This window comes from Crinia signifera, chromosome 2 (genome assembly GCF_055691185.1).
Source record: "Crinia signifera chromosome 2, ASM5569118v1, whole genome shotgun sequence".
NCBI classification, from domain to species: Eukaryota; Metazoa; Chordata; class Amphibia; order Anura; family Myobatrachidae; genus Crinia; species Crinia signifera.
Genome location: NC_139218.1, coordinates 120,003,230 through 120,022,271, shown reverse-complemented (window position 1 = coordinate 120,022,271; position 19,042 = coordinate 120,003,230). Strand labels below are relative to the sequence as shown.

The following is a 19,042-nucleotide window of genomic DNA, read 5'->3' as shown; positions in this document are numbered from 1 at the left end:
AGCGGTGGCACTGTGTGAAGATGAGAAAAATGAGAAAGTGTGCTGTTTAAATAAAGTTACTGTACTCATTACTGGGTTTACAAAAAGGCGTGGACTGGATTTTATAAAGTGCTGCGGCCGCTATACAGTAGTGTACTGTACTTTATAAAATCAACTCCGCTCCAAAGTGGATAGGAACGCTGCGCTTGGTATGGTCGACCGAAAGATTGTCGACAGTCATAAGGTCGACATACTGCAAGGTCGACAGGTGTCTAGGTCGACATGGGATAAGATCGACAGGTCATCAGGTCGACACAAGCATTAGGTCGACATGGTCTAGGTCGACAGTCAAAAAGTTCACCATTGAGTTTTTCATTATTGTTGACTGAATGTCGACACAGTCAACATGGACAATAGAAAAGTGCATTGCGTCCCCTCAGCCTCGGCCAAAGGCACGCCAAGAAAATACACAAGTTGGAAAGGAAGAAAAAATACACAAACTCAATAAAGAAATGACAGGACTTACTTTCAGACGGAGCGGCTGAGGCTGTAACGGCCCGCAAGGTCAGGGTGTCCTCCTCGCCTTCAAGCGGTGGCACTGTGTGAAGATGAGAAAAATGAGAAAGTGTGCTGTTTAAATAAAGTTACTGTACTCATTACTGGGTTTACAAAAAGGCGTGGACTGGATTTTATAAAGTGCTGCGGCCGCTATACAGTAGTGTACTTTATAAAATCAACTCCGCTCCAAAGTGGATAGGACCGCTGCGCTTGGTATGGTCGACCGAAAGATTGTCGACAGTCATAAGGTCGACATACTGCAAGGTCGACAGGTGTCTAGGACGACATGGGATAAGATCGACAGGTCATCAGGTCGACACAAGCATTAGGTCAACATGGTCTAGGTCGGCAGTCAAAAAGTTCACCATTGAGTTTTTCATTATTGTTGACTGAATGTCGACACAGTCAACATGGACAATAGAAAAGTGCATTGCGTCCCCTCAGCCTCGGCCAAAGGCACGCCAAGAAAATACACAAGTTGGAAAGGAAGAAAAAATACACAAACTCAATAAAGAAATGACAGGACTTACTTTCAGACGGAGCGGCTGAGGCTGTAACGGCCCGCAAGGTCAGGGTGTCCTCCTCGCCTTCAAGCGGTGGCACTGTGTGAAGATGAGAAAAATGAGAAAGTGTGCTGTTTAAATAAAGTTACTGTACTCATTACTGGGTTTACAAAAAGGCGTGGACTGGATTTTATAAAGTGCTGCGGCCGCTATACAGTAGTGTACTTTATAAAATCAACTCCGCTCCAAAGTGGATAGGACCGCTGCGCTTGGTATGGTCGACCGAAAGATTGTCGACAGTCATAAGGTCGACATACTGCAAGGTCGACAGGTGTCTAGGACGACATGGGATAAGATCGACAGGTCATCAGGTCGACACAAGCATTAGGTCGACATGGTCTAGGTCGGCAGTCAAAAAGTTCACCATTGAGTTTTTCATTATTGTTGACTGAATGTCGACACAGTCAACATGGACAATAGAAAAGTGCATTGCGTCCCCTCAGCCTCGGCCAAAGGCACGCCAAGAAAATACACAAGTTGGAAAGGAAGAAAAAATACACAAACTCAATAAAGAAATGACAGGACTTACTTTCAGACGGAGCGGCTGAGGCTGTAACGGCCCGCAAGGTCAGGGTGTCCTCCTCGCCTTCAAGCGGTGGCACTGTGTGAAGATGAGAAAAATGAGAAAGTGTGCTGTTTAAATAAAGTTACTGTACTCATTACTGGGTTTACAAAAAGGCGTGGACTGGATTTTATAAAGTGCTGCGGCCGCTATACAGTAGTGTACTTTATAAAATCAACTCCGCTCCAAAGTGGATAGGACCGCTGCGCTTGGTATGGTTGACCGAAAGATTGTCGACAGTCATAAGGTCGACATACTGCAAGGTCGACAGGTGTCTAGGACGACATGGGATAAGATCGACAGGTCATCAGGTCGACACAAGCATTAGGTCGACATGGTCTAGGTCGGCAGTCAAAAAGTTCACCATTGAGTTTTTCATTATTGTTGACTGAATGTCGACACAGTCAACATGGACAATAGAAAAGTGCATTGCGTCCCCTCAGCCTCGGCCAAAGGCACGCCAAGAAAATACACAAGTTGGAAAGGAAGAAAAAATACACAAACTCAATAAAGAAATGACAGGACTTACTTTCAGACGGAGCGGCTGAGGCTGTAACGGCCCGCAAGGTCAGGGTGTCCTCCTCGCCTTCAAGCGGAGGCACTGTGTGAAGATGAGAAAAATGAGAAAGTGTGCTGTTTAAATAAAGTTACTGTACTCATTACTGGGTTTACAAAAAGGCGTGGACTGGATTTTATAAAGTGCTGCGCCCGCCATACTGTACTTTAGAAAATCCACTCTGCTCCAAAGTGGATAGGACACATACAGTACCGCTGCGCATTCCCTGCTTACGGCTGCCCTGGATAGTGGTTGTTTCAAAAGGAGGCATTTGCCAGTGCAGTACCGGATGTACTGTACACTAGTACTGCCAGTGGCAATTGCCTCCTTTTGTGCATCAGAGGCCTTGGCGCAACGCTCCACCCCCACCCCCCTGAAGAAAAAATACACAAACTCAATAAAGAAATGACAGGACTTACTCTCAGATGGAGCGGCGCCGCTTGTTGAGGCGGTGGGGGCTGTATCGGCCTGCATTTCCCTCCTCCTCCTCCTCTGAAGTCCTGTGTAAAAATAACATTTACAGTATACTGTAGTGTCCTTTCAAACATTAGTGCATTGGGTCAACACCACTAGGTCGACAGAAAGCAAGGTCGACATGGGTTTTGGTCGACTTTGGTCAAGGTCGACATTTCATTTGGTCAACACACCTACTATTACAGCATTCCCGCCAGACAATGGGCCTTATTCTGATCGGTGCAGATTTCTCCGCATGCGGTCATCCCGCCGATGGTCACTCTGCGCATGTGCAGGCGATTTCGCCGCACGTATTCTTTACACGCCGCACAGGGGGCGTAGAGGGGCGTGAGGGGCGTGTAAAAGGGGGCGCGTGTGTAGGGGGCGGGCATCTGACATCGCCGGATGTCAGCTGCCCGCCCCCATACATGATTTCACACGGACAAGTGTCCGTGTGGTCTTGGGTGGCGGGACCTGGTGGAGCGTGCGGCCCTGCATTGGAATACACTGGAATATACCATGTCGACCTTTTGAATGTTGACATACTGTAATGCTTGTGTCAATCTAATCACATGTCCACCTTGGCCCATGTCGACCTTCCTGACAGTCGACCTAATGACTGTAGACCTAAGTTCATTCTGACCGATGTCCCGATTACCTTTTTTCATAGTAAACCACCCCCACTACCAACGCCGACCCGAAGCGTGGCGAGCGCAGCGAGCCCACGAGGGGCGGCGTTACGTGTCCAACGACCTTTTCATAACCCCACTATCCACGTTGCCGTGGAGTTTAGAACAGAAAGTGTGGCGAGCGCAGCGAGCCACCGAGCCCAGCAAGCACCGCGAGGGGACACGGATATGTACCTGTACAGATAAACGCTTACCCACGCGGGCTTCACAGGTGTCCGCGTCCCCTTGCGTTTGTGTCTATCCAATTATCCATACCCGCTATAATAACAGTAAATACTGTACTACAGTACTAATGTACTTTAATTTTGTTAATGTCATGTACTGTACAGTACCTCTGCTCAGCTTGGCCCTCAATTTGGCCAGTTTATCTGGCTGCCTCCGAAGCAGGTCACTCCACCTCTTCTGCAGCGAGAGGATACTCCTATCCCTGTGCAGGACTTCCAAAATCTCCTCCTTTGCGCTCCTGTATGCGCTGTTCTTCTCTGCATTACTGGCCAAGGATTTGTCCACATGCCGCAGCAAAATCAGGAGCTCCGCATCACAGAAGTTTCTGTTTCTGTGCGCCATGTTGTCTACAGTATACTGTAATGGTGGCCGCCTTCCACGCATGTCACATGTCGACACAGGTCACATGTCAAACAAAAAACGGAAGCCCTCCACTAAAAACGGAAAAATTCGCAGTACAAATTCCACTAAACACGGAAAAATTCGCATAACAAACTTGCGCCGCATAAACCTAAACGCCGTACAGCCTTCACAGATTACGGAAACCCTCCACTAAATATGGAAAAATTCGCAGAAGAAACTTGCGCCGCATAAACTGTACATACTGTACAGTATTAATCGCAGGAATAATACTGTAGCAGCTGCAACGCACAGTTTATTAAATTAAATTAATACAGTATGAGGCCTCCCATATACTGTACTGTACGGTATGAAGACACAATTTTATTAAAGTTAAGAAACTCATTCACTGTATAGTACTGTACAGTACTGGATTGATTACTTTAGCCTACTGACTACCATGTGTCCTGCGTTTTGTGTCATGCGCTGGGGAGTGTTCACTTCCAAAATGGATTCTGCTCAGAGACAGAGACAGCGTTACAGCTACGCAGAGCTGATCATTTTGGTTAGCTGCCGGGACAAGCCTCTGAGCAGTAACCGGGAGAAGCGCAATGCTTATAAGGATGCGCGCAGGATAATAATGCGCAAGTACTGCCGGCTGCGCAGGATTAGGTCACTCCAAAGAAAATGGAGTGACCTAGTCACAAGGCAGCCTGCGAAGCTGGAGGCCCTGCGCCGTTCCGTCGCCAGTAAGTACTGTACACTACTCCTGTTAAGGCCCATACACACTTGAAGATTTTCATTTCAAAAGACTTTGCCAAAATCTTTGATAGATATATCTGTCACCAAAGTAGTGCGTACACACTGATCTATTTTCCCAAAAGAGCAAGAGATGTTCAGGAGGTGAAAGACTTTGCTGAAAATCTTTCATGTAAAAGGCTATTTACTGTACATAATGGGCTGGGTTTGATTTCCAAGGGTGGGAGAAGGGGCCATATTATTCTGTGCATTTCAGTTTTTGGGTCCTGATTCAGAATTGATCGCTGGGCGGAGTATATTCGGAGAAATGCGATTTTGCATGCGATATCAAACGCAATTTAATACCTGTTTATTTCCCGACTATCCACTACGGCGTGGAGTCGAAATTATACAGTGTGGCGAGCGCAGCGAGCCACTGAACCCGAAGCGTGGCGAGCGGACACGGATTATGGTACATTACTGATATCGCATTCCGTGTCCCCTTGCGGCGCTCGCCAAGTTTCGGGCTCGGTGTCTCGCTGCGCTCGCCACACTATATAAAATCAACTCCACGCCACAGCGGATAGTGGGGATATGAACAGGTACAGTATTAAATCGCATGTGATATCGCATGCGATTTAGTGGCGCCGTGAAACTACACAAGTACCCGCCGGTCTATCGGATTATGTGTGTACGCAGCACGGGCTGAAAGATTAGCCACTTTCAGCCCGCATGCCGCCCCGCCGCCTCCCCCTGCTCCCTCCCCCAACATGCACCTAAATTCCGGCTACAGTACCCCTCCGAATGGCCACAATTTCATCAGGCTGCTGGGCACCCCTCCGCCCGCAGGTCCTTCCGGCCACACGCCCACCTGACATGTCTGCCTGGATGCCCCCGCACCCCCGCAGCAGCTTCCAGGGTCCCCAGCCGCTGCCTCCTCATACAGTATGTTAAAAAAAAAAGCAGTTGTTAAAACTTTTATAAAATGAGACCACTGCCATCAATGTGAGATTGCCCACAAGTGTATTTATATTATAGATATATTTATGTATATACTGTACAGTATATAGTTAAATATATATATCTATATATCTATATATATATAATATATATATTATATTTATAGATAATAAATATATATATATATACTGTATATACAGTATATACTGTATACAGTGTACAGTATATACTGTATACTGTATATATCTATTATAATGTGTAAGGGGCATTATGGTTATACAGTAAGGACATTAATAACATGTGTCATGTGTAAGGGGCATTACTGTGTGGTATTATCAGGGGTGCCGAGAGAAAGGGGTAGGGGGTACAAATTACCCAGGCCAAAGTCTGATGGATGATGTCCCTGATCACATGACGGTACAAACATTGGCTGGCGGGAATGCTGTAATACTGTAGGTGAAGGCTGCGTGGGCCACATGTCGAGGTCTTGCGGGCCAGATTTGGCCCATGGGCCTTGTGTTTGACACCCGTGCACTAGAGCGTGGTGGGATAATAAAATACAGTACTTGTACTTTACTGTACTAATGTTTGAAAGGACACTACAGTATACTGTAAATGTTATTTTTACACAGGACGTCAGAGGAGGAGGAGGGAAAGGGCACTTTTGTCATCAAGTGGAAGCGTGGCAAGCGGTATGTGTCCTATCCACTTTGGTGGGGAGTGGATTTTATAACGTACAGTATGGCATCCGCAGCACTTTATAAAATCCAGTCCACGCCTTTTTGTAAACCCACCCCTTCCCCATTTACAGTAATAAGAGTAGAGTAACTTTATGAAAACAGCACATTTTCTAATTTTTCTAATTTTCCCACAGTGCCTCCGCTTGAAAGTTTGCAGGCCGCTACAGCCGCCCCATCCGGCTCAACAGGCGCAGCCGCTGCCCAGTTTGAGAGTAAGTCCTGCCATTTCTTACCGTGGTTTTTGGAATCATTTGAATTTTTTTTTCTATTTTTTAACCCCTAACCCTCTTTTCATACTTACCAAGTCCCCGGGCGTCCACAGCAGGCTTCCGGCATCTTCTCCAGGGTCTCCAGCGGTCCCAGGAATGCATTGCGCGCGCACACTCGCGCAATGCATTCCTGGGACCGCTGGAGACCAGGAGAAGATGTCGGAGGCCTGCTGTGGACGCCCGCGGACTGCGCGGACGCCGAGGGACGCCCGGGGACCATCAGGGGACAGGTAAGTATGGCTGCAAAAAAAATATTCCAAAAACCGGAAAATTCCCCTATCCAAAATGCTCGCGGTCCTGAGCATTTCGGATAGGGGATACTCAACCTGTACTGTACTGTATTTGTGAAAATCTGAAAGTTTTCTTCAAATGTGATGACTGGATTCCCCTTTTCAAAGCTGCATTGTACTAGAGATGCCAGTTCAACCTCCTTTCTGTAGTGTTAAGTGCAGACAGATACAGTAATTTGATTAAGGGTCGCTATAAACCTGCATTGTCTAAAGACTGCATTGTCTAAAAAGGACATTTACATTTGAATCTTGTATCTGTGAAAGGAAAAATCACACTATTAGCCTCCCCATTCCAAGTACACTAACTCATTAGCATTTCTATGTGTTAAAGCTCTCCACCACCAACCCCCACTAATGTATTGTCGTTTATAGGATACTGTATTTGTGAGAAACTGAAGCCAACCTTCCCTCGATGATTTAAATAAAAATTAAAAGACATGAAATGTTAGCATTGAAAAATGTTGGTTGGTTTATTTAGCAAAATATTTTGTCAAAAAGTTATACAGTATTCAGTGATGAAGCGCACATACTGTAGCGGTATAAAAGTGCAGCATCACCCATGTGCCCCCCCCAGTCCTCTGCCCCTGCAGCAGCATTCAGTTGGTCGACCTAAAGATGGTCGACAGTCATTAGGGCCTCACCACTAGGTCGACATACTGCAAGGTCCACATGGGACAAGGTCAACAAGTCATTAGGTCGGCATAGGATTTTTCACTGTTTAAAGAGCCGACAGGCGGTATTTCATGCCCTAATATCCACTAGGGCAGTGATGGCTAACCTTGACACTCCAGCTGTTATTGAACTACACATCCCAGCATGCCCTGCTACAGTTTTACTATTTGGCCATGCTAAAACTGATGCAGGGCATGCTGGGATGTGTAGTTCAACAACAGCTGGAGTGTTAAGGTTAGCCATCACTGCACTGGGGCATTGTGGGAGAATAAAATAGTGTGCCGAGTGCATGGACACTTAAAACTACAGTACTGTATGTCGACATTCGGGTAAAAAAAAACAGTGGAAAAACCCCATGTTGACCTTTTGACTGCCGACCTAGACCATGTCGACCTAATGCTTGTGTCGACCTGATGACCTGTCGATCTTATCCCATGTCGTCCTAGACACCTGTCGACCTTGCAGTATGTCGACCTTATGACTGTCGACAATCTTTCGGTCGACCATATCAAGCGCAGCGGTCCTATCCACTTTGGAGCGGAGTTGATTTTATAAAGTACACTACTGTATAGCGGCCGCAGCACTTTATAAAATCCAGTCCACGCCTTTTTGTAAACCCAGTAATGAGTACAGTAACTTTATTTAAACAGCACACTTTCTCATTTTTCTCATCTTCACACAGTGCCACCGCTTGAAGGCGAGGAGGACACCCTGACCTTGCGGGCCGTTACAGCCTCAGCCGCTCCGTCTGAAAGTAAGTCCTGTCATTTCTTTATTGAGTTTGTGTATTTCTTCTTCCTTTCCAACTTGTGTATTTTCTTGGCGTGCCTTTGGCCGAGGCTGAGGGGACGCAATGCACTTTTCTATTGTCCATGTTGACTGTGTCGACATTCAGTCAACAATAATGAAAAACTCAATGGTGAACTTTTTGACTGCCGACCTAGACCATGTCGACCTAATGCTTGTGTCGACCTGATGACCTGTCGATCTTATCCCATGTCGTCCTAGACACCTGTCGACCTTGCAGTATGTCGACCTTATGACTGTCGACAATCTTTCGGTCGACCATACCAAGCGCAGCGGTCCTATCCACTTTGGAGCGGAGTTGATTTTATAAAGTACACTACTGTATAGCGGCCGCAGCACTTTATAAAATCCAGTCCACGCCTTTTTGTAAACCCAGTAATGAGTACAGTAACTTTATTTAAACAGCACACTTTCTCATTTTTCTCATCTTCACACAGTGCCACCGCTTGAAGGCGAGGAGGACACCCTGACCTTGCGGGCCGTTACAGCCTCAGCCGCTCCGTCTGAAAGTAAGTCCTGTCATTTCTTTATTGAGTTTGTGTATTTTTTCTTCCTTTCCAACTTGTGTATTTTCTTGGCGTGCCTTTGGCCGAGGCTGAGGGGACGCAATGCACTTTTCTATTGTCCATGTTGACTGTGTCGACATTCAGTCAACAATAATGAAAAACTCAATGGTGAACTTTTTGACTGCCGACCTAGACCATGTCGACCTAATGCTTGTGTCGACCTGATGACCTGTCGATCTTATCCCATGTCGTCCTAGACACCTGTCGACCTTGCAGTATGTCGACCTTATGACTGTCGACAATCTTTCGGTCGACCATACCAAGCGCAGCGGTCCTATCCACTTTGGAGCGGAGTTGATTTTATAAAGTACACTACTGTATAGCGGCCGCAGCACTTTATAAAATCCAGTCCACGCCTTTTTGTAAACCCAGTAATGAGTACAGTAACTTTATTTAAACAGCACACTTTCTCATTTTTCTCATCTTCACACAGTGCCACCGCTTGAAGGCGAGGAGGACACCCTGACCTTGCGGGCCGTTACAGCCTCAGCCGCTCCGTCTGAAAGTAAGTCCTGTCATTTCTTTATTGAGTTTGTGTATTTTTTCTTCCTTTCCAACTTGTGTATTTTCTTGGCGTGCCTTTGGCCGAGGCTGAGGGGACGCAATGCACTTTTCTATTGTCCATGTTGACTGTGTCGACATTCAGTCAACAATAATGAAAAACTCAATGGTGAACTTTTTGACTGCCGACCTAGACCATGTCGACCTAATGCTTGTGTCGACCTGATGACCTGTCGATCTTATCCCATGTCGTCCTAGACACCTGTCGACCTTGCAGTATGTCGACCTTATGACTGTCGACAATCTTTCGGTCGACCATACCAAGCGCAGCGGTCCTATCCACTTTGGAGCGGAGTTGATTTTATAAAGTACACTACTGTATAGCGGCCGCAGCACTTTATAAAATCCAGTCCACGCCTTTTTGTAAACCCAGTAATGAGTACAGTAACTTTATTTAAACAGCACACTTTCTCATTTTTCTCATCTTCACACAGTGCCACCGCTTGAAGGCGAGGAGGACACCCTGACCTTGCGGGCCGTTACAGCCTCAGCCGCTCCGTCTGAAAGTAAGTCCTGTCATTTCTTTATTGAGTTTGTGTATTTTTTCTTCCTTTCCAACTTGTGTATTTTCTTGGCGTGCCTTTGGCCGAGGCTGAGGGGACGCAATGCACTTTTCTATTGTCCATGTTGACTGTGTCGACATTCAGTCAACAATAATGAAAAACTCAATGGTGAACTTTTTGACTGCCGACCTAGACCATGTCGACCTAATGCTTGTGTCGACCTGATGACCTGTCGATCTTATCCCATGTCGTCCTAGACACCTGTCGACCTTGCAGTATGTCGACCTTATGACTGTCGACAATCTTTCGGTCGACCATACCAAGCGCAGCGGTCCTATCCACTTTGGAGCGGAGTTGATTTTATAAAGTACACTACTGTATAGCGGCCGCAGCACTTTATAAAATCCAGTCCACGCCTTTTTGTAAACCCAGTAATGAGTACAGTAACTTTATTTAAACAGCACACTTTCTCATTTTTCTCATCTTCACACAGTGCCACCGCTTGAAGGCGAGGAGGACACCCTGACCTTGCGGGCCGTTACAGCCTCAGCCGCTCCGTCTGAAAGTAAGTCCTGTCATTTCTTTATTGAGTTTGTGTATTTCTTCTTCCTTTCCAACTTGTGTATTTTCTTGGCGTGCCTTTGGCCGAGGCTGAGGGGACGCAATGCACTTTTCTATTGTCCATGTTGACTGTGTCGACATTCAGTCAACAATAATGAAAAACTCAATGGTGAACTTTTTGACTGCCGACCTAGACCATGTCGACCTAATGCTTGTGTCGACCTGATGACCTGTCGATCTTATCCCATGTCGTCCTAGACACCTGTCGACCTTGCAGTATGTCGACCTTATGACTGTCGACAATCTTTCGGTCGACCATACCAAGCGCAGCGGTCCTATCCACTTTGGAGCGGAGTTGATTTTATAAAGTACACTACTGTATAGCGGCCGCAGCACTTTATAAAATCCAGTCCACGCCTTTTTGTAAACCCAGTAATGAGTACAGTAACTTTATTTAAACAGCACACTTTCTCATTTTTCTCATCTTCACACAGTGCCACCGCTTGAAGGCGAGGAGGACACCCTGACCTTGCGGGCCGTTACAGCCTCAGCCGCTCCGTCTGAAAGTAAGTCCTGTCATTTCTTTATTGAGTTTGTGTATTTTTTCTTCCTTTCCAACTTGTGTATTTTCTTGGCGTGCCTTTGGCCGAGGCTGAGGGGACGCAATGCACTTTTCTATTGTCCATGTTGACTGTGTCGACATTCAGTCAACAATAATGAAAAACTCAATGGTGAACTTTTTGACTGCCGACCTAGACCATGTCGACCTAATGCTTGTGTCGACCTGATGACCTGTCGATCTTATCCCATGTCGTCCTAGACACCTGTCGACCTTGCAGTATGTCGACCTTATGACTGTCGACAATCTTTCGGTCGACCATACCAAGCGCAGCGGTCCTATCCACTTTGGAGCGGAGTTGATTTTATAAAGTACACTACTGTATAGCGGCCGCAGCACTTTATAAAATCCAGTCCACGCCTTTTTGTAAACCCAGTAATGAGTACAGTAACTTTATTTAAACAGCACACTTTCTCATTTTTCTCATCTTCACACAGTGCCACCGCTTGAAGGCGAGGAGGACACCCTGACCTTGCGGGCCGTTACAGCCTCAGCCGCTCCGTCTGAAAGTAAGTCCTGTCATTTCTTTATTGAGTTTGTGTATTTTTTCTTCCTTTCCAACTTGTGTATTTTCTTGGCGTGCCTTTGGCCGAGGCTGAGGGGACGCAATGCACTTTTCTATTGTCCATGTTGACTGTGTCGACATTCAGTCAACAATAATGAAAAACTCAATGGTGAACTTTTTGACTGCCGACCTAGACCATGTCGACCTAATGCTTGTGTCGACCTGATGACCTGTCGATCTTATCCCATGTCGTCCTAGACACCTGTCGACCTTGCAGTATGTCGACCTTATGACTGTCGACAATCTTTCGGTCGACCATACCAAGCGCAGCGGTCCTATCCACTTTGGAGCGGAGTTGATTTTATAAAGTACACTACTGTATAGCGGCCGCAGCACTTTATAAAATCCAGTCCACGCCTTTTTGTAAACCCAGTAATGAGTACAGTAACTTTATTTAAACAGCACACTTTCTCATTTTTCTCATCTTCACACAGTGCCACCGCTTGAAGGCGAGGAGGACACCCTGACCTTGCGGGCCGTTACAGCCTCAGCCGCTCCGTCTGAAAGTAAGTCCTGTCATTTCTTTATTGAGTTTGTGTATTTTTTCTTCCTTTCCAACTTGTGTATTTTCTTGGCGTGCCTTTGGCCGAGGCTGAGGGGACGCAATGCACTTTTCTATTGTCCATGTTGACTGTGTCGACATTCAGTCAACAATAATGAAAAACTCAATGGTGAACTTTTTGACTGCCGACCTAGACCATGTCGACCTAATGCTTGTGTCGACCTGATGACCTGTCGATCTTATCCCATGTCGTCCTAGACACCTGTCGACCTTGCAGTATGTCGACCTTATGACTGTCGACAATCTTTCGGTCGACCATACCAAGCGCAGCGGTCCTATCCACTTTGGAGCGGAGTTGATTTTATAAAGTACACTACTGTATAGCGGCCGCAGCACTTTATAAAATCCAGTCCACGCCTTTTTGTAAACCCAGTAATGAGTACAGTAACTTTATTTAAACAGCACACTTTCTCATTTTTCTCATCTTCACACAGTGCCACCGCTTGAAGGCGAGGAGGACACCCTGACCTTGCGGGCCGTTACAGCCTCAGCCGCTCCGTCTGAAAGTAAGTCCTGTCATTTCTTTATTGAGTTTGTGTATTTTTTCTTCCTTTCCAACTTGTGTATTTTCTTGGCGTGCCTTTGGCCGAGGCTGAGGGGACGCAATGCACTTTTCTATTGTCCATGTTGACTGTGTCGACATTCAGTCAACAATAATGAAAAACTCAATGGTGAACTTTTTGACTGCCGACCTAGACCATGTCGACCTAATGCTTGTGTCGACCTGATGACCTGTCGATCTTATCCCATGTCGTCCTAGACACCTGTCGACCTTGCAGTATGTCGACCTTATGACTGTCGACAATCTTTCGGTCGACCATACAATCCATCCTTGTTCTCATTTTTGACATTTTCCCACAGTGACTCCGATTGCAGACCAGGGCACCCTGCCCTTGATGTGGCTGGACACCCCTCCTCGTCCTCTTTACCCCTTCCAATATAACAGTCCCTGTGCTTCCATCCGCCATGAAGAAGGTACTGTAAGCATTGCTGCGCATACTGTACAGTATAGTAGGTGTGCGTAGCCCATTTTATTAGGGGGTGCACCATTCAAGGGGCATGTCAATCACTGGACATGTCCATCACCGCCTATTATTACACAAAATGCCACACACTTTAATGCCCATTAGAGATACAGTACTGTAATTACACACACAGTAATGCCAATTCCACATACTGTACTGTAATGCCATGCACAGTAATGTCCATTCCACATAATGCCACACACAGTAATGCCCATTCCACATAATGCCACCCAACATACAGTACAGTAATGCCAATTACACATAATGCCACACACCATAATGGCCAACACTCATACTGTAATGCTACACACAGTAATGACCATTTTACATACAGTAATGCTACACACCATACTGCCCATGACACATTATGCCAGGGCTTGACCAATGTTTGTAAAACAGGGATAATAGAAAATGTGCGTTCCAATGGTGCACGTCAAAAATTTACACCGTAATGCCGATTACATGTCACACAGCCAATACATACTGTAGTACTGTATACCACATGCCATAATGCCCATTACACGTTATGCCACACACCGTAATGCCCATTGCACTGCAAACTGTGATGCCCTCACTGTGATGCCCATTACATGGTACACCTCACACTTCGTAATGCCTATTACATGTCACACAGACATTACACATTATGCCTCAGACCGTGATGCCCATTCAACATTAAGCCTCACACCGTGATGCCCATTACACATTATGCCACACACCATGCTGCCCATCACACATAATGGTACACACAGTAATGGCCATTACACAGAATGCTATACACTATAATGGCCATTACACATTAGGCCACATACTGTATTGCCCATTACACATTATTTGACACACATTATGCCACACACCGTAATGCCCATTACATACTGTACTGTACAGTATTAACTGCGGCTTACCTACAGTGCATTCTCATTGCTAGATGTTACATGCTTGATGCCAGGGATTTATTGCTCGATGCCAGGGATTACAGTACATCTTATTGCCCTGGTCTACATGCTCCATTCCAGGTGTCTCATGCTCGTTGCCAGAGGGTGTGAAATGCTAATTGCCAGGGGGGTGGGGTGAACTGCTCATTTCCAGGGGTAACATGCATTTTACCAGGGGTTCCATGCTACCTGAGAAGGGGGTGGTTAAATGCTAATTGACAGTGGAAGTTTCATGCTCATTGCTTGGGGGCACACTGCACACACTTTCGGAAAGCATTAAGCACTCTTCGTATCAGATACCTGCCGGAGCCGCAGCCTTCTTCCTTTTTAAACTGCATTCCCACATGCCAGAGCCACAGCAGCCTCCTTCCCTTTTGAGCTGCTGCCATATGCTGCACCAGGGCCGGTGCCAGGTACGGCAGCGCCCCAGGCAGGGGGAGGGGGGGAGCGCCCGCATACACCCCCCCCCCCCCCGCCGCTCACCTGCTCCGGGGCGGGGGGGGGGGGGGGGTGAGATGCGGCCGCTGAGTCGCTCATGACAGGCGGGGGGAGAGGAGGAGAGTTGCGGCGGGTCGCTCCACCTCCCCCCACACACACGCTACACAAGTTACACAAGGGGGAGAGTTTACAAAGGGAAGGGGAAAGGGAGCGAATGCGGCCGCTGCTGCCGAGTCCCTCCATGAGGGGCGGGGTGTGGGGATGCGGGCTTTGTTAACTCACCAGGCTCCACGGGGGTTTGCGGACGGTGCGAGCGCCACTGTCCTCACCGTGCTCCATGGGGGGGTGGTGCGGGCGCCGCTGCCGCTGTGGCACTACCGGTGAACTTGCTCCATGAGGGGCTCCCAAGTGCCGCCCTCCAGTGGCCGGCGCCCTAGGCAAATGCCTAAGGCTGCCTAGTGGTGGCGCCGGCCCTGTGCTGCACGTCATTTTTGTAAAGCCACCCCCGCCCTATTTACAGTACTAAGAGTACGGTAAGTTTATTAACAGTAAACAGCACTTGTTCTCATTTTTGACATTTTCCCACAGTGACTCCGATTGCAGACCAGGGCACCATAACAGCCCCCACCGCCTCAGCCGCTCCGTCTGAGAGTAAGTCCTGTCATTTCTTTATTGAGTTTGTGTTTTTTTTTTTTCTTTCTCTCCTACTGTAATTGTGTCTTTTGTTGGCGTGTCATTGGCCCACGCTGGTAGCGTGGGCCAATGGCAGCCTAGCGCAGCCCTGCGTAGTCAGCGTTGTGTCCATGTCAGGGGGGTGGGGGTGGAGCGTTGCGCCAATGCCTCTGATGCACAAAAGGAGGCAATTGCCACTGGCAGTACTAGTGTACATCCGGTACTGCACTGGCAAATGCCTCCTTTTGAAACAACCACTATCCAGGGCAGCCGTAAGCAGGGAATGCGCAGCGGTACATTACAGTACAGTACAGTATGTGTCTTATCCACTTTGGAGCAGAGTGGATCATCTAAAGTATAGTATGGCGGGCGCAGCACTTTATAAAATTCAGTCCACGCCTTTTTGTAAAGCCACCCCCGCCCTATTTACAGTAATAAGAGTACGGTAAGTTTATTAACAGTAAACAGCACTTGTTCTCATTTTTGACATTTTCCCACAGTGACTCCGATTGCAGACCAGGGCACCATAACAGCCCCCAGCGCCTCAGCCGCTCCGTCTGAGAGTAAGTCCTGTCATTTCTTTTTTGAGTTTGTGTACCCTGCGGGCATTCTACAGGCCCCCCCACCAATTGTTAATGTTGATTTATTATGACCAAAGGACAATACTGTAAGTGAAAAGCCTAGGTTACGTATTATGTCCGTAACCAGCGTACCTTTTATACCTACAGTAGGTACAGTATGTGCGAACAAATCGTGGCGCAGCGTAGCGTACCTTTATTGTGTATTATACACCAAAGAACCAATACTGTACCTTAATAATAGATCCCTTCGCAGTACTCTGTCTCTAATCTGCGAATACACCTTTAAGGACAGTGTCCGTAATATACCGTAACAATACACCGTTACACGTTATGCCACACACCGTAATGCCCATTGCACTGCAAACTGTGATGCCCTCACTGTGATGCCCATTACATGGTACACCTCACACTTCGTAATGCCTATTACATGTCACACAGACATTACACATTATGCCTCAGACCGTGATGCCCATTCAACATTAAGCCTCACACCGTGATGCCCATTACACATTATGCCACACACCATGCTGCCCATCACACATAATGGTACACACAGTAATGGCCATTACACAGAATGCTATACACTATAATGGCCATTACACATTAGGCCACATACTGTACTGTACTGTATTGCCCATTACACATTATTTGACACACATTATGCCAAATACCGTAATGCCCATTACATACTGTACTGTACAGTATTATGCCACACAACTGCGGCTTATACCCCTTTCACATCGCACTTTTAAAACGGTATATTGCCGTTTTTTTCCCTTTTTAAAACGTTTAAGGCTGCACTGTGAATGCACCACAGCCGATTTACCGTTTCAATTTAACTGGCATTTCGAACCGTGTAAAAAGCAGAGTCCTACACGGTTCCTTGCCGTTTTTTCTGCAATGTGAATGTGTACAGTTTGTCTGAAACGGTATTTCAGGCAAACAACACAAGCACATCCCAGTATAGTTCCCACTACTAGCCCCGCTGCGGGGCATTACTGCTGCACCCTCTCTCTATAGTCACAGGACAGGGAGCGGCAGGGAGGCAGCTGCTGCCCATTATTACCCACCTCCAGGGTCCGGATCTCCTGCTGCGTGAGGTCGTTAGAGGCGGCATACTGCGTGCGGAGCCCCCGCAGGTTGGACATGGAGATGTCGATCATGTTCTGGATGAGCTCGCAGTGCTGCCGGGCGGACAGGGCCAGTGCGCTCTCCCCGCTCCCCAGCACGGTGCCCTCCGGCTTCATCTCTACCATCTTCCGGCTCTGCATCTCCTCGGCATCGGGAAGCGTGCGGCGGGGAATGCGGCTATGTACCAGGGATGAACACAAGGGCAGCGCTGCGGGGACGAAGGCAGCGGCCGCTGCGTGACTGTCAGGCACTGTCACACGGCGAGTACCGCACAGGAGCCGCTTACATGGCCGCACGGACGCTGTGCATTGGTACAGGGGCTAACCGTGCGGCGGCGCATCCATGCAGGGTGGGGATTACAGGCAGCAGCCCGGCTCTAGGTCGCTCTTCCCCAGCCGCCCAGCCTGACAGGCAGCGGCGGCAGTGATGCTATTACAGTGCACGGTGGGGGCGGCGGCAGCAAGTTGATGTAAATAAGAAGGGACGAGTGGATAGACAGCAGCAGCAACAGCACTCAGACTGTGACACTCTTCCTCCCCTCCGCGCTGCTGCCGACAGGCAATAATGACAGGCAATGGTCACACACTGCCTTGAAACGTGTTCAGAATGAAACGTTTCAACTGCAATGTGAATGACACTGAAACCTGCATTTAAAACGGTAATCTGGCCACTATTAAGGCTCTGACCCGTTTTAATTACCGGTTTAAAATACCGGTTTTTAAAACGGGTCTGCGATGTGAAAGTGGTATTACCTACAGTGCATTCTCATTGCTAGATGTTACATGCTTGATGCCAGGGATTTATTGCTCGATGCCAGGGATTACATCTTATTGCCCTGGCAGCAGCCTCCTTCCCTTTTGAGCTGCTGCCATATGCTGCACGTCATATCGCACACTTACTGTACTTTACAGCAATAACCATACAGTAACTAGTGTATTACAAGTAATAATAATAATACTACAGTAATAAAAACTTTATTTTTAAAGCATATTTTCTCATTTTTCCACAGTGCCAAGGGTACAAGAGGACGAGGCAGCCTCCACCCCTCATCCAAATCCACCCATGGATAGAGGTAAAGTACAGTACAGTACAGTATACTGTAGTAATAGTAATGCTTACTGTACTGTAAAGTACAGTATTCAACATGTACAGTATTTCTGTTCTAAAACTGTACATTGTTTGTTTGTTTATTTTCACAGAAGAATTAAGAAGAGTGTTGCAAATGCTGCAGATGATAATAAATCGGATTTTCAATTTATTATTAGAATTAATATAATTTTTTTTTTTTTTTTAATAAAAAATTTATAACAATCATTACTGTCAGTACGTTTCATTAAAGATGGTTTGCAGTTTGTAATTATTACAGTACAGTCTACTGGGCAGGTGTCAGTACAGTACATCTTTCCAAAACTTCTTTACACAGTACCATACTGTACAATTTGAATCATGTGTGGGGACTTCAAATACAGTATAATAAAAAATAAAATAAAAAAAACACAGCACATTAATTTAAACAGGACAAAGTCATACAGTATTTTAGGTACAATAATTTAAAGTACTGTTGGTCACAACAAAGCTTTTTGCAAGGCGTGGCTGTCCTTTGTTCTCTATCCAAAACACGCTTGATTTTGCTCATTGTAGAGTGGCATGTGGTGGATAAGGGGAGAAGAAAAAAGAATAGCGTTAGTACTGAATGGTCACAAGGGTTTCGGGGGGGGGGGGGGGACATGTTGGCAGGGGAAGGGGATGGGAGAGAGGGAGAGAGATAATGTACAGTACAGTAAGATCATAAACGTACTTTTTTTCCATTTCATTGCCAGTCCTTTGTTCTCGGTCCCAAACACGCTTGATTTTGCTCATGGTAGAGTGTCATGGTGGATAATGGGAGAGAAGAATAAAGAATAACGTTAGTACTGAATGGTC

The 19,042-nt window shown here is 46.8% G+C and overlaps 1 long non-coding RNA gene across 1 annotated transcript; it reads left to right on the top strand.

Annotated features, from left to right (window-relative positions):
* The first annotated feature begins 12,774 nt into the window (after positions 1-12,774).
* Positions 12,775-15,394, top strand: LOC146060007 (uncharacterized). The gene is made up of 3 exons (XR_014470353.1): positions 12,775-12,843; positions 13,199-13,312; positions 15,324-15,394. It is a non-coding gene; the product is annotated as an uncharacterized LOC146060007 (long non-coding RNA).
* The last annotated feature ends 3,648 nt before the right edge of the window (positions 15,395-19,042 follow it).